This window comes from Condylura cristata, unplaced genomic scaffold, assembly GCF_000260355.1.
Source record: "Condylura cristata isolate star-nosed mole 26May11 unplaced genomic scaffold, ConCri1.0 scaffold00009, whole genome shotgun sequence".
In the NCBI taxonomy this organism is placed as follows: Eukaryota; Metazoa; Chordata; class Mammalia; order Eulipotyphla; family Talpidae; genus Condylura; species Condylura cristata.
Window position 1 is genome coordinate 27,359,077 of NW_004567110.1, and position 15,043 is coordinate 27,374,119.

Consider the following 15,043-nt stretch of genomic DNA (forward strand, 5'->3'; position numbering starts at 1 on the left):
CTCTGTCTCTGGTGAAGCCTCTCACCGCCCCTGAGCCTCCGGCCTGTACCCCGGCCTGTATGTACAAATAAAATAAATCTTAAAAAAAAAAATACATAAAAGTTTTAAGATAATGTGGAATGTTCAAAGATACTGAGAAAACAGATCCAAACTGCAGCCCATGTTATTAAACTGTGTGGTGAATGTTAGTGCTTTGAAGATGTCAAATTGGCAGGTAGCAATAGATAGTTGTTTGGAAGCTCTTGAAATAGACTCGTCAAATACCAAAGCACTATACTGTAGAGCCTAAAGATGGCGCGCATTAAAAGAATATGATCAAGCACTGGCTGGCCTTAAGAAAACTCGGAAGATAGTACCAGAAGAAAAAGCTATCCAGGCAGAATTGCTGAAAGTCAAACAAAAGACAAAGTCTCAGAAAGATAAAGACAAGGGAGCATATGTAAAAATTTTTACTTAATAGAGAGTTCAATTTGTTTAAATATAAGCATCAGTTGAAATACTAGGGTTTGTTATATAAGGGCTTTTGTCTATTACATAGGATCCCTTATTTGTTGACAATTCAGTTCTGCCTTATTGACAGTTTAAGAATACTGATAAGGGCTTAGTCATAATAAAACAGTCTACAAAATACAGTGAAGTTGATTTTTATAAGGAATTTTTCATTATTTACAAAGGCTAATGGTGCACAACAAAATTTTAAATTCTGAAGGATGCATATCGTTGAATAAACAAATGACTCAAGAATGTGTGATATATATTCAATACTATTCAGCTATTAAAAAAAATGAAACAGTTTCTTTTGGCACAAAATGGATGGATCTACAGGTGAGTTTTAAAGTCAGAATGTGAAAGACAATTGGTAAATGGTTTCATTCATTTGCAGAATATAAGTGAAGAAAACAAATTGGCAAAACAAGAATGATTCTTTTGAAAGCGGAGACATCAGTATAAACTCATGTTTGGCTTCAAATAGATTCGATTGATTTACTTAAGTAAATTTAGTTATGTGTGTGCACATGGAATAGAATGCACACGTATTACTTTGTCAGCTGGAGTCACACCAATAGCAACGGTCATGCCTAGTGCTCTCTAAATAACTTATAAAACTATGCCATAAAAGAACCTAGAGCTCCAGTGTGACCTGGCTGATGTTAGAGCTCAGGCTGGAAATACATAAGATGAGCATGGTATATCTTATAATGCCAGAAAGTAAGGAGGTCATACATACATACAGAAAGACACACACAGTGTGACAGTGTTTTGGCAAAAGGACATAACTGTAAGAGCTCCCATTGACCAAATTTAGAACAATTTGAGCAAAGATCTAAATAAAGTAATATTTGATTGTAACCATAAGCATACAATAAATACCCTTGAGACCATAGTGACTTTAAAAGAAAATACTTTTAAGTGCCACACACAGTTTAATCATTTGCTGTCCTAACATTTGATCTGGTCAGAGGTTGCCAAACTTTTCTGTAAAGGGTCATCTGGAAAATATTTTGTCTTTTCAAGCCAGTTTCTGTTAAAACTACTAAAATTTACATTGGTAAAAGTTAAAACTACTGAACTTTACATTTGTAAAAAGAAACACATTTTTAAGCATAGTGTTTCACCAAAAGTATTTAATACATTAACTTTGTAAATGTAAACTCTGTATGAGCACAATTATCAAATTTAGGGAAATTCTTTGTCATCTGTCATAGTCATTACATAGTTGTAATCATACATTACACACAGAAATTTGTAAAAAGGAAACATTTTGTCTAAAATACCTATGCCAAATTAAAAATTTATAGTAACTAATTTATAAAAATTCATGTCAGGCCTATCTGTAGTTCAAGTTTGATCTTTTGAGATGTTCATAGGGTGTACATTAGATTTAAATGTTTAATTTGTTATTCAATCTGACATAAAATATCTAAGACAAGCCTCTGGGGTTTTCTTTTGGTCTAAAAGGTCAAGGATGTGATAACTTTATGATTTGAAGAACACAATGATATTTACCAGGTGTTTTTTATTTTCTTCTTATATGAAAGATTAGTACAAAATCTTTCTCATATTTGTAACTGTCATACAAAATAAAGGAAAATAATAAAGTAATCAAGAGTTAACTATAAACTTTGCATATACAATTATAGTAATTTCCTTTATTACTATTTTTTCATAGAAAGAATATCATAAATACTAAATTAAAAATCATTGGAAAGAAAGGAAGCATCATTATATTTTATACTTTAATACTTAACATGTGACCAAATATATTACCTTTCAGCAACTTCCAATAAAATAAAGTCTAAACCTCAAATTACCTCTTACCTATCTAAATAAAAGTTTTAAAGCTAGCCTCATGTTTTATTACTTAAAACCTTTGGAAGATGTGAACTTTATTGTGTTTTCTATATACTTCAAAATTTTAAATGCTGCATTTTTACTTGACAAACTAATTTTGTTTATTACCTTGCAATGTGAAAACACTCTTATTTTCAAGTTTTGTTAACATTTTTATGGTGAGATCAAAATTTAAGCTGTTTTATCATTGGAAAGGAATTCTAGTAATCCTTGTTTTGTTAGGTTTCTAAAACTTTTCTTCATAATCTATACTCTTAATATCTCTTCTGTCTGCCATTTCCTTTAGTCTTGGTTATTTTAATTTCTTCAAAATGGTGAAATAAAAGAAGTGTGTGTGCATAATAAATTTTTAACTTTCCATCTCCTTCATCTACAACTAAAATACTGTTAAACTGTTCTCAAGGCATTTTATCTTAATATTATTTTACATAGAAAAAATAAAATAGTTGGGAACAGTAACATCTGATACCTTTCAAATATACTTTGAACTATATTGGTTTAATATCAGCCATAGGCTACTTGAGTAGGGAAACACCTGTCCATTTCAGTAATAACTGGCCCAAACTTTGTAGTATCTTTAACATCAAACCATAACACAAGACATACTATCATCAATTATTGATAGGAAGGAAGATTACACAGTGAAGTAATGTCCTTAATAAAAGGTAGTTTTAATGAAAAAAACTATATGCAACTTGTAAGTCAATAGTAAATCTAAAATTTGTCCCTTTCAAAGGAAGTTTAAATTTATGTTCTTTTACTTTCAGAATCCTTTCATCCTTACAAGAACTATTCTTTTCTGGTTCAAATCTTGCTTACTTCCTTTTAACAGTTGTTCCTAAAAACATTAGCCCATGTGAGCTCATTTCAGATGGCTTATTTACCTGCTCATAGATTTATATGCCACCTGCTTTTGCTTTTTCTACAGATGCAAAGTCAACCTCTGGGGCAAAATTCCACCTTTCTATTTCTACCACACAAGTGGTAAATAACATTGCCCAATAAATTTTAGCACTTCCCCAAATGTGTAGGATACAAAAAAATGTATTCATTCGTGTGAGATATAAAAATGTACACTCACACTTCTGAAATCAACAGCCAGCCATTTCACACTTGGGCCAAAGGCAAACAAACATAATTCTCACTGGCAGCTGGACAACATTCCAAGCTGCCACCACATTAATTAACTCACCTCAATCAGATTCCACTTCAACTCACACAGCTTGCTGCCAAGAAGCCTAGCAATAAATTGTTATGTTAAATACTGAACAAGGCAGGGAAATACCATATGGTAAGTTGTTATAGAGGGTAGTATATTCTTGTTTAACACTAGTAGCGGGGGTTTCCATTTACTTTTTACCATTGTCTTTTGTGATTTGAACAAAATGAATGTATGTTCTTGTTGACAAATGATCTTGCATGTTTGATTATAAAGGGGAATAGGATGGTAACCAGACAGCAAATACCTTTGTCCACAAGCTTCTATATCCCCTAAATTTCAAATCAGCATCTTATTTGGCAAGTACGGGGAGCCTAGTAACAGCAAATAATTGGCATTAAGTTGGGGAGTGGAAGAGTGATGTCAAAGAACAAAAAATCTCAAATTCCCTTATCATTCAGGTCTGTTGGGAATTTACAATAAATATTATACTCATAGTTAAAAAACTCTAACCTGGAAGTTATAAGATTTGTGTCCACATACAGTTTCTGCCTCTGACTGGCAGCATCACTTTGGCCTAATCACCTGAATTCTCTGATATACTCTCATCATATGCAGTTTGATTATAGATGAGTGATTTCTAAACCTTAATGCACTTAACAGTTTAAGGAGCTTAGGTGTGATGTGGAGCCCCACAGTCTGCATTTATAATGAGCAAGAAATTCTTGAACGTAGAGAACCCACATTTTGATAATCCTCTACTACATGACACCTAAGCTCTCCTTATCTCTGACAGTGTGTTATGTTACTTACCTGTCCAATTCATTGTTTTTATAACTTGATATGTGAGTTTGGAAATAGGTATAATTGAGGGTGTTGATTTAAGACTTAGTCTGCATTAAATAGTTCAAACGCCTAGTGAAAAAAATTGAAAACACCAGAATATTACTACTTCAAGTTATGTACATCAGATAGTGGGAGAGGTGCTGGGGGAGAATGATGACTGAATGTTATACTTAAAAAGCCAAAATCTCGACAAAGAAAAACGTTGATCAAAGTCATCCTGCAGATGAGCCTCACTTACGTTCATTATCTTTATCACTTACCCAGCAGATATCTTTCTTTTCCCAAAAAGCATTGTGGATGCTTGCTTGTTTCTTGTGTATCCAGTACATTCTGCTTCTACTTTAAATGCTAGAAACCAAGAAAATATTTTCTACTTGTTCACAAGACTATAGGACTAGGAACTTTTGTAAACCTCATTTTCCTAGCTTCTGGGACATGATCTGATTAAAAAAAAAAAAAGAGTAGGTCTCTTACTTTGAGTTTACTTCAAATAGATGTTTATGGTTTTATACTAAGTCATGTATCTTCCTTCATTTGATCCCATTAGAGAATTATGCATAACACTTGTCTGCAGATAGCCTTAAATTACAAATAGAAACAATGCAGCTTATGTCATGAAATGTTTTGCCTCTTTTCTATGTATTTCATGGTTTCCGGTTTTACATCCAAATTATTTCTTCTACACTTTCTCTCTAGTTATTGAGTGAAGTGAAGAGAGGAGAGACATTAAGATATCAATGGTGGGCCCTCCCTCGTGGCACAACTGGTGCCACAGCACTCGTAGCACAGCACTATGTAAAATGGCAACTGGACTATGTAAAATGGCAAGCAACACAGGTAATCTCTCTCATGTTACAAGTTCCATAGATTTGTAACTTCAAAAAAAACTCTTTTGCTACTGAAAAATATGAAGTAAGTTTTGTTCTTCACTTCTGTCACTGAAGAATGTAAAAAAGGCAATGCTGCAGTTGCTTTACTTCACAATGTGCATTAAAAAAAAAAAACTGTTTCTCATATACAATTCTTCCCTTCCAAGCTATTGCCACAATAATGTTCCTTTGAGTATGGGAGGTGATCTCTTACTGATCACTGTAGTCTTTTAGCTTCAAAAAGCAGGCTATCTATTTAGTAGATGCTCAATAAAGAAGTACAGGGTTAAAGATGTTTTGACATTGAATCCTAATGCAGGCTTCTTTATACCCTGCAGGTGGTGCTGGAGACAGGTTCTTCATTTCCTCATTAATCACAATTATTTGACTGTAAAGGTGTTCTGAGAGTTTTGTTGAAAGCTGTTGTAATAATCTAACTTTCTTTTAAATGTTTTGATTTACTTTTAATTGAGATTCTATTTGGATACCCCTCATATTACCACCATAGTGCACCCACCACCCACTCACTCATATTCCTTCTCTCTTTAGTTTTATCCTACACTTAACCCCTCCACTCCTTGGTGCTTGAGTTCTGCAGTCAGCTATCAAGGGTTAGATTTTAAGCTTGTCTTTATCTTACCATTAGCTTAGTTACTTTATATCCCTATTAGTGACACAATCCAGTATTTATCTTTCTCCTTCTGAATTATCTTACTTAGCATTACCCCTTTTTGGCACCACTCATGTTGCTGCAAATGGCATGAGTTTATCTCTTTTGATCACTGGGTAATATTCCATTGTGTATATATCATATCTTGCTGACCCAGTCAGTGTTCTGGGGCACTTAGGTTCTTTCCATAATTTAGCTATAGTAAATAGTGCTGCAGCAAACATGGCAGTACATGTTTCCTTTTGAATTAATGTTTTTGAATTTCGGGGGTAGATGCCTAGAAGTGGAATTACTGGTTGAATGGCAGATCAATGTTTAATGTTTTGAAATACCTCCATAGTGCTTTCCATAAGGGCTGGGCAGTTTGCATTCCCACCAACAGTGGGAATCCACACCATCCTCTGGTCTTTTTGTATGAGACATTCTCACAGTTGTGAGATGGTATATCACTGTGATCTTCATTTACATTTATCTAATAAGTGATTGTGAATATTTTTCATGTACCTATTGGCAGTCTATTGAATGTCTTCTTTGCAGAAGTGTCTGTTTAGTTCTTTTGCCCATTTTTTGATTGGGCTGTTTGTTTTTGTAGAGTTTTATGAATTCTTGGTATATCTATGAGATCGGTTCTTTGCCAGACGAATGGTATGAAATATTTTCTGCTATTCAGTAAAGTGTCTTTTCATTTTAGTTATGGTTTCCTTCACTATTCAGGAGTTTTTTAGTTTGATGTAGACCCAGCTGTTTATGTTCTTTTTGTTTTCCTTGCTGCTGGGAATGAATCCCTAATGGCATCACTGAAGCTTATGTCATGAAATGTTTTGCCTCTTTTCTATGTATTTCATGGTTTCCGGTTTTACATCCAAATTATTTCTTCTACACTTTCTCTCTAGTTATTGAGTGAAGTGAAGAGAGGAGAGACATTAAGATATCAATGGTGGGCCCTCCCTCGTGGCACAACAGGTGCCACAGCACTCGTAGCACAGCACTATAAAGCTATCACAGCCACTACAGCATGAGTTCGATCCCGGCCAGGGAGGTGACCCACATGGTGTGGCAGGCCTCTCCTGATCTTTCCACTGCTCCCCTCAGCAGTGTATTTAAATGACCTGCCTGTTCTGCTCCCCACTCTGTCTCTGGTGAATCCTCTCACATGCCCCGCCCCCCACATACCTCTGGCCTGTATCCCAGTTCTATACGCATAAATAAGTAAATCTTTAAAAAAATAAAAAAGATATCAATGATGTCTCCAGGCCTGGCAGTAGAAAAATACTGGAGGGCTTTAGAAGAAGAAAATGTATACACTTCTATAAAAAGAACGTAAGAGAATATATATTCTAGAACTTATTCTTTGGTACCATCTGAATCTCTTCTCAAATCTACTGTGTTAATTCTAGTACTGTTACCTTTGTACTTCTAGGATTATCTCACCATGACTGATTCCTGCTATTTGGGACTCTAGACTGGAAGGCTACCTGCCCGCACACAAACACAACCGGCCATCCCAGCTCCAAGTCACAATCAACAACCCTGTACTCTGTGTTCTTCCTGTTTAAAACTACATTGCTTATCTGTTTAATATCTGAATTTCCTACTTAACTGAATGTTGCTATAGGGATTGTGAATATATCATCTTTGTATTATAAGTTCGTAACCTAATGTGGTAGACAATAAATTGAATGAACAAAGCAATCAAAAAAATGAAAATACTGCCAGCCACAAAGTTTTATGCATTTCTTTTCTATATCTCTTGGCCTGAATCTTTCTCAAGCACAAAGCAGAGGTCAAAGCTGATATTTTTTAACTGGCATAATATGATTCTTCCAACCTACTTTTCCAACCATCTCTCTCCCACCTCCATCTATATGAATCTTTCACAACTACAAGGTTAGTATTTTACGCTTTCTCACCTCTGAAATTATGCTAGTCTTCCATTTTGCCCTCAGTCTATTTTAATCAGTAATTCTCAAAGTAGTGCAGGGGGTCCACGACATCAACACTATGTTCATAGTAATTCTAGAATGCTGTTTGTCTTCACACTGTCATTCTCTCACAAGAGTACAGTGGGGTTTTCCACAGGCTGTATGACATATGATATCACAGCAGAAACAGATAACATATTTAACAATCCAGTGTTCTTCTATTAAGCCATATAATAAAATGCAAAATGTAAAACAATAGCATATTCCTCACTAAATGGCTTTGAGAAAATAGTTATTTCTTCATAAAATTATTTGTTAATGTAACTTATTTTAAAATACATTAATAGTTTGAAGTTTTTTAGATTTTAATTACCAGTGTGGTAAATATAGACAGATATGAACAACAGTTTCTTGAGGTCCTTGATAATTATGAAGAGTATTAAAAGAGGGCCCTAAGGTCAAAGAATTTGACAACATGACATAAATTTTTTGTTTCCTTCAAAGACCAAACAAAAAGTTTTGACCATAAAATTAAAGAGGACTTCCTTTTGTCTAGTCTGAATACCTAAAGCACTTAAACAGTTAAGGTTCTTTTGCACCATCCACCAAATGCAGAACTTAGTCAAAAGGAGTTAAGATTGCTATACTGTAAGAATGATAATTAAAAACCTTTGTGTTTGACGGTAAACCACAAGCAATTATTCTACTTTCCAGTCTGTGGTTATCATCTCTCAGCCTCAGAAGACTCTAAAATGAATTTTCTTGACTTTTAAATCTATGGCTTTTCACTGAAGAAAATAGTAGTGAAGTTATTTATTTTGTGTCGTTCCTTATTATGAATGTGATAAATGGTCACTTTAAAAGGATGAAACAAAAAACTAGAAATTAAAAAATTCATTCATTCATTCATAACACCATCAACTGATAACACACACACACCTATACCCAGTCTTTTGCGATACATATATTCTTCACTAATAAGCTATATTGAACATAGTATTATCATTTTTATATACTTTATTTTAAGATTCTTTTTTGTTTCTTCAACTAATCATCATATGGTATCACGGAGGGGAATTTAAATAAAGTGGTAGTACTTATTTTAATAAGTGGGCAGAAGATACATAGGTATTCATTTTGTTCTACAAATTAAATATATACATTTAATTTTTTTTGCATGAAGGATAACTATAATAAAGAGTTTCATTATAATTAATTTTTTAAAGATTTATTTATTTATTCATACGGAACTGGAGTACAGGCCAGAGGTGCAGGGGCAGTGAGAGGATTCACCAGAGACAGAGCAGGGAGCTGAACAGGCAGATTGAGAAAATACACTGCTGAGGGGAGCAGTGGGCAGGTAAGCAGAGGTCTTGCCGCGCCATGTGGGTCACTTTTGGACCAGGATTGAATGCATGCTGAAGTGGCTTTAGCTTCCCAGTGCTGTGCATTAACCCTCTGTGCCAATAGGGAGGGCCAATAATTAATTTTTAAATACATGATGAACATTTTTCTATGTCATTAAGTATGCACAACCTCACTAAACTCTACAATTCTCTATTGTATAATATATCAGCTAGCATTTATTTAACCTATGTTCAACCCTACTAGGAGGCATTTAAATTATTCTAATTTTTCAATACTACAATCATGTTTAGATTTTCTTCCTTGGGTATGCATTTTGCATGGATCTGATGCTTTGCAGGGAGATTACAAGGCTAAAACATATTAACAATTTTAACACCTTTAATCCAAAAACACAATCTTCTTTTGATGGCACTTCTGCTTTCTCATTAGATGAAAAATAAAACTATGACTTTAGAGAAAAACAATAGAGCTTGAGCAATAGTGAAAGAATGCTGAGAAATATAGCGAAGAAAGGGAGGAAAAAAAAAAAAAACAGAGAAACTGCTGCCAAAGAAAAGAGAAGGGAAGAAGACTGGGAAGCATAAGTAGAGCTAAAGAATGTATATGTAAGGATAAAACAGGCTCACTGTAGAGAGAAGTTTCTAGAATCAGATGCCATGAATTTAAAGCAATTCTTTCTTTAATGATCTAGGTGACCTTAGGTGAGTTACATAACTTCTCTAACTCCTACTTCCTTAACTATAAACCTGAAAAGCAGAGAGTCCTGGGCACACAATAAATGTTTCCTTCTGAGAAAAGGTTATTAAATACGTGGAAGGAAATAGAAATGAAAATATAAATAAGGCCCGCCCTGGTGGCACAGCAGGTTGTAGCACAGCACTGTGAAGCTGGTGTGGCCACTTCAGTGCTAGTTCCGATTTCTGGCCCCAGAGGTGATCCACAAGGCAAGGCAGACCTCTCCCATCTCACCCACTGCTCCCCTCAGCAGTGTACTTTGTTGACCTGCCTGTCCTGCTCCCCACTCTGTCTCTGGTGAATCCTCTCACCACCCCTGCATGTCTGGCCTTTACCCCACTTCTGTATGCATAAAAAATAAACCTTAAAAAAAAGAGAAAATATAAATAGTTGAGCATATAGATAAATAAAACTTGAAATTTATTTTACAAATTGCTACCTTTATATAAATTTCTGATAAAATAGTGAAATGAAAGGAACCAAAGTCATATCTAAGTGTGTCTTGAAAGTAGTGAAAATTTGTTGAGAGAAGAAAACTGAATTAATGTATGATAACAAATGAAAAGTATCTAAGGAAATCAAATGTTGGCTCAAAATATTTGCAGAGGGATCTTTTGTCATTCATGGCTGCTTAATTAAATCCTATTGTGGAGTGAAGAAAAGAAAAGAAAGACCCTGATGAGTAATAAGATTATGATTTGGAGTAGTTTATTTTCACTAAACTACTTTGAAAATTGGAAACAAATGGAAAATTGGAAGCAAATCAGCTTCAATTCTACTTATTTGAACTGACTCTGAGCCCCTGGAGGCCTGCATTTTATACCTATGTCTGTGCACGCACATACTTTTTCCCTTTCAAGCAAAAGAAGCAGAGGCAACACCTTTTTACCACTCTGCTTTCGAATTCTTGATTTCTGGGTTTTTGGTTTATTCACAAACTAAAGCTAGTGCTAAGAGTTAAAAATCTCTTCTTCCTTGAATTTCCCCCACTAGAATAGAAATCTTGAGAAAAAAAAATTGTCTATTTGTTTTTGCATTTCATGCTTCTAACTGTATCAAGAATACACTGAGATACTATATTTGGCTTTTCCACTTGAAACTCTAAATATTAATAAAACCTACCTTCTTAGTAGTATAAACACACATTGATGATGATTTTGAGAGAAAGCTAATCACATCTTAGAGTTTTAATTACAGGTAATGATTTAAATCAATTTTTATTTATTTTGAAATAATGCACTCCTGATGCTTTTAATGACTTAAGAGTGGTAGCACTCTCACATCTATGGATATAATTGGTATCCTCATTTGACTGCTCTGAAAGAAAGCTATACAGGTAAGGGTCATAATGGCTTTCATTGTAGCAAAATTTCTGTAGTCATGGACTAGGAAACATAGAGCAAACATATCATATTCTTTAGTTGAAGACAGTAACTTTTCTACAAAATGGGTGATGATTTAAGGTGATTTTAATTCACTTGATTAACTTAACTCTAATTTAACAGAAGCACAAAGTGATTTATTCTGGACCATTCAAGATAACCACTGATAAAACCTCTTGTTCAGCGACAATGTCTTGTAGGCATCCTTTCCTTGTCTTTTCGCTATCCTAACATCCCTCTTCCCAAAACTCTGAAGTAATTGGAGGGTCACAATAGACTAATTAAATATCTGTGTACATTCTAGGTCATTTAAGAGTTCCTAAGTCAAATTAGTTTCTCTACCTCATTCCTCCCTTTGTCCTTACCCTTTAACTTCCTTTAGCAAGGTACTGCACCTTAAACAACCAATGCATAAACTTCAATTTAACAAAACAGTTTGGATATATCATAATAATGAAATTTTTAGGTGAGGATTAATATGTAAATTTTCTGGCTCCTGTTTTTCCAAATATATAAACCAGATCTTAGAAATGCTCTGGAAATATAATGAAAGATTCTGACGAAAGGAACTCATTAATCTACACTAAAATTCTTAATTCAGAACTAGCACCACTCATCATATTTTCTACATCTAAATTATAGCTCCCTTGAAAGCAATGATCGTATTCTTTCCAGGTGCTTAGTAATCTCAAAGATCAAATATATTGAATTTTTTGAGTCATGAAGCTATTTTTTAATACATAGGAAGTCATATAACTAGCAGTAGAGATTATGGATCAGATGAATACTACTTTACTTAACCCAAGTGCTTTTTTTTTTTAAAGATTGATTTATTATGCATTCAATAACCGGGGGTACATGCCAGAGGTGCAGGGGTGAGAGGATTCAACAGAAAGAGAGTGGGGAGCAGAACATGCAGAGCTACTGAAACACACTGTTGAGGGGGGCCATAGGCAGGTCAGGAGAGGTCTGCCACGCCACGTGGGTCAGCTCCCTGGTCTGGAATTGAACTCATGCTGCAGTAACTGTGGAATGCTGCTTAGTGTTGGCCTTTAACCCACTGTACCACCAAGGAGGGCCCAAACTCAAGTACTTTATTTAAAAAAAAATAATAACTTTACTGAGGATATTGCATAGCCTAGTTATGCACTGTCCAGCATCATGATCACTAACCACATGTGATTATTGAAATCTGAATTAATTAAAATTAAAAGTATAAATTTGGTTTTAATTATAAATTATAGTTTATGGTATTACTAACTATAAATTAATTAAAATTATAATTTCAGTTATTTCAAATGTTCAATAGCCACATGCAGTTATAACTATTCTAATTGACAATAAAGATAAAACAATTACATCATTGTAGGGCGTTTTACTGAACAACAGTGGCCTAGATAAATAAAATATAGCAAAGATAATAATCAGTATAAGTATTAGCCAGGCACAAATTTTAGCTATATCTAGTTATTATTTCTCTGCCTTTTATAATATGCCCCAATTATCAAAAATAAAATGGAGAACTTTTTTACTGACATAACCTATAGAACAGTTAGTACCCTTCTTTTCTTATTATAAATAAAGTGACAAGTACATATGTACCCTTCATGATGCGTGTGAACCTCATTAGTTTAATGTTTGCTTCCTAAGAATTCTAGAGACAGTTATCTCCCAGAAACAAATGAGAAATAAGTCAAGTTCATGCAAATAAGCCAAAATAGAGCTTGATATATTTTCTTGAATGAGTTTAAGAGTCTGTTGTTTTTTAAAAATTCTGTGGGAAGTTAAACTTCATGAACTGCAGAAACAGAGAAAACAGGCTTGATGAAAGCAACTTTTTTCTGGTCAGCTTTCCAAGAACGTGGTCAGAGCATTTCCAATATATTTCCTGCCGAAGGCTTTTGGAGAGTGGCTACAGACAGAGGTTACTCTGGAGCTGGAATCAGTTAGCTATAATTTTCTTTCTGTTGTCAACATACACTGGTAAATACACCTGCTACACAGAGTTTATCATTTCTAAAATGATCTGAAAGTTTATTACACATGCCAAAAATCATATAAGTCAAACAGTTCTATATAACAAACAGAAACTCCTTGGATCCAGAGTTTTCAGGGTATAATGCTGTGGCCCACTTCCTCATCATGAATGGATTCATAATGGGAGAAGGAAGAATTTTCGGTTATTAAATTAGTTGTCTTCTAGCAATATAGCTATAAAGAACCTTTAATGTGCTTTGGTTTCAGCATAATTTTCTTTCTTGCTTTTTTCTTTTAGAATTGAGAAAAGTTCAGTTCATCAGGTTTTTCGTACAATACTCTCAGCAACAAAATCAACATTTGGACCATTGCCTTCAGGAAACTCATTTTCTACTGAATGATAGCTATAGGTAAACAGACATATTATGTTAGAGTTAAGCACAGACTAACAGAAAATCAAGAAACAGGTCTATGAACAGCCAGTAAGATATCCAGAAAGTAATAATATCCAAGCAGAGTCCTGAAACACAAGTGTGCCTTCTCAGCCAAGCAAGAAAAGGGTAAGAAACAGAAAAGCATCTAGATAAGGAAGAACAGGAGCCAAGGAACAGAAGTGATCAAACAGCACAGTGAATGTTGAGAATTACATGCCATTTAAAATTATCAAAATTAATGTGAGGTAGGCAGGTACTAGATCATTGTATCTTTTGTTCATGATGGGTAATTATTAAATGGTTTTAAAATAGCAGTAATCTGTTCCTATTGCTGTTTTATTAGACACTGGACAACATACTGATGATAGTCATGTGGAAGAGGAAGTTTTGAGAAATGTTAAGAACAAACAGAGAATGACCCAGTTAAAAGACACTGCAAGTGATATTTGAACGCAGTGACAATGGAGGAGGGAAGTAAAAGGTAAGCTAATATAAAGGCAGTCAAGATTTTCAGGAAGCAAAAGAGTTTGATGCTGTTTAATTAAAACTTCTATGAGAGATAAATTAACTAGAGACCTGAAATGGAAAAATGCAAGCATTTTAGAAAAGGAATTGTCACTTGAAAAGTAAAGAAATAAAGCTCAAATAGTATAGTCTGAAAAAAATTTGATAATGGGTATGGGCAAACCAAAAGTCAAGTACTAACCTGTACCAAGGAAACCCAACACACAAAGATCTTCTTGAATGATACCGAGCTGGGAAACAGACAGCCATTTTCACGGCTAAGTAGATGATGTAATTATACTGAAGGAAACAGAAAAGCAGACAAAAGAAGTCAGCAAATGCATAGGCGAATACAAAATTTAAACCCAAATTAAGTATTCCATCTCTAGGTCTCTAAGAGCTGTGATAGACAAACCTCAATTTACTAGAATAATATTTTTTTTCTGTAATTGAGTGCCATAAAAATTCTCTTGCCAGTCAGGTACTTTAAAGAGGAGTGAAAAAAATTTATTTGACATAAAAATAAATAGAATTTCTTAAAATAGGGCTGTATGGTTTCCTGCCTTCAAAACATTCAAGACACCATCTGCATCTTGAGGCTTTGGAGAAGTATTTTTATTGCTTTTGAAGATGCTCCAACAAAATATCACACACATACAAAACTTCTCAGAACTATTTTAATTACTTATTTTTCCAAAATGAACAGATTAATGACCAAAAGAATGAAAGTAAAGTGATATTAAAAAGGAAATGCAACCAACCAATAATAATAATAACAATGCTTAGGAACTGGAAGCAAAATCTTGATCTTGGCAAAAACAGCCA

At 34.2% G+C, this 15,043-nt stretch overlaps 1 pseudogene; it reads left to right on the forward strand.

Moving 5' to 3' along the window:
* Nucleotides 1-457, forward strand: part of LOC101620456 — a 1,718-nt pseudogene extending 1,261 nt beyond the window's left edge.
* The last annotated feature ends 14,586 nt before the right edge of the window (nt 458-15,043 follow it).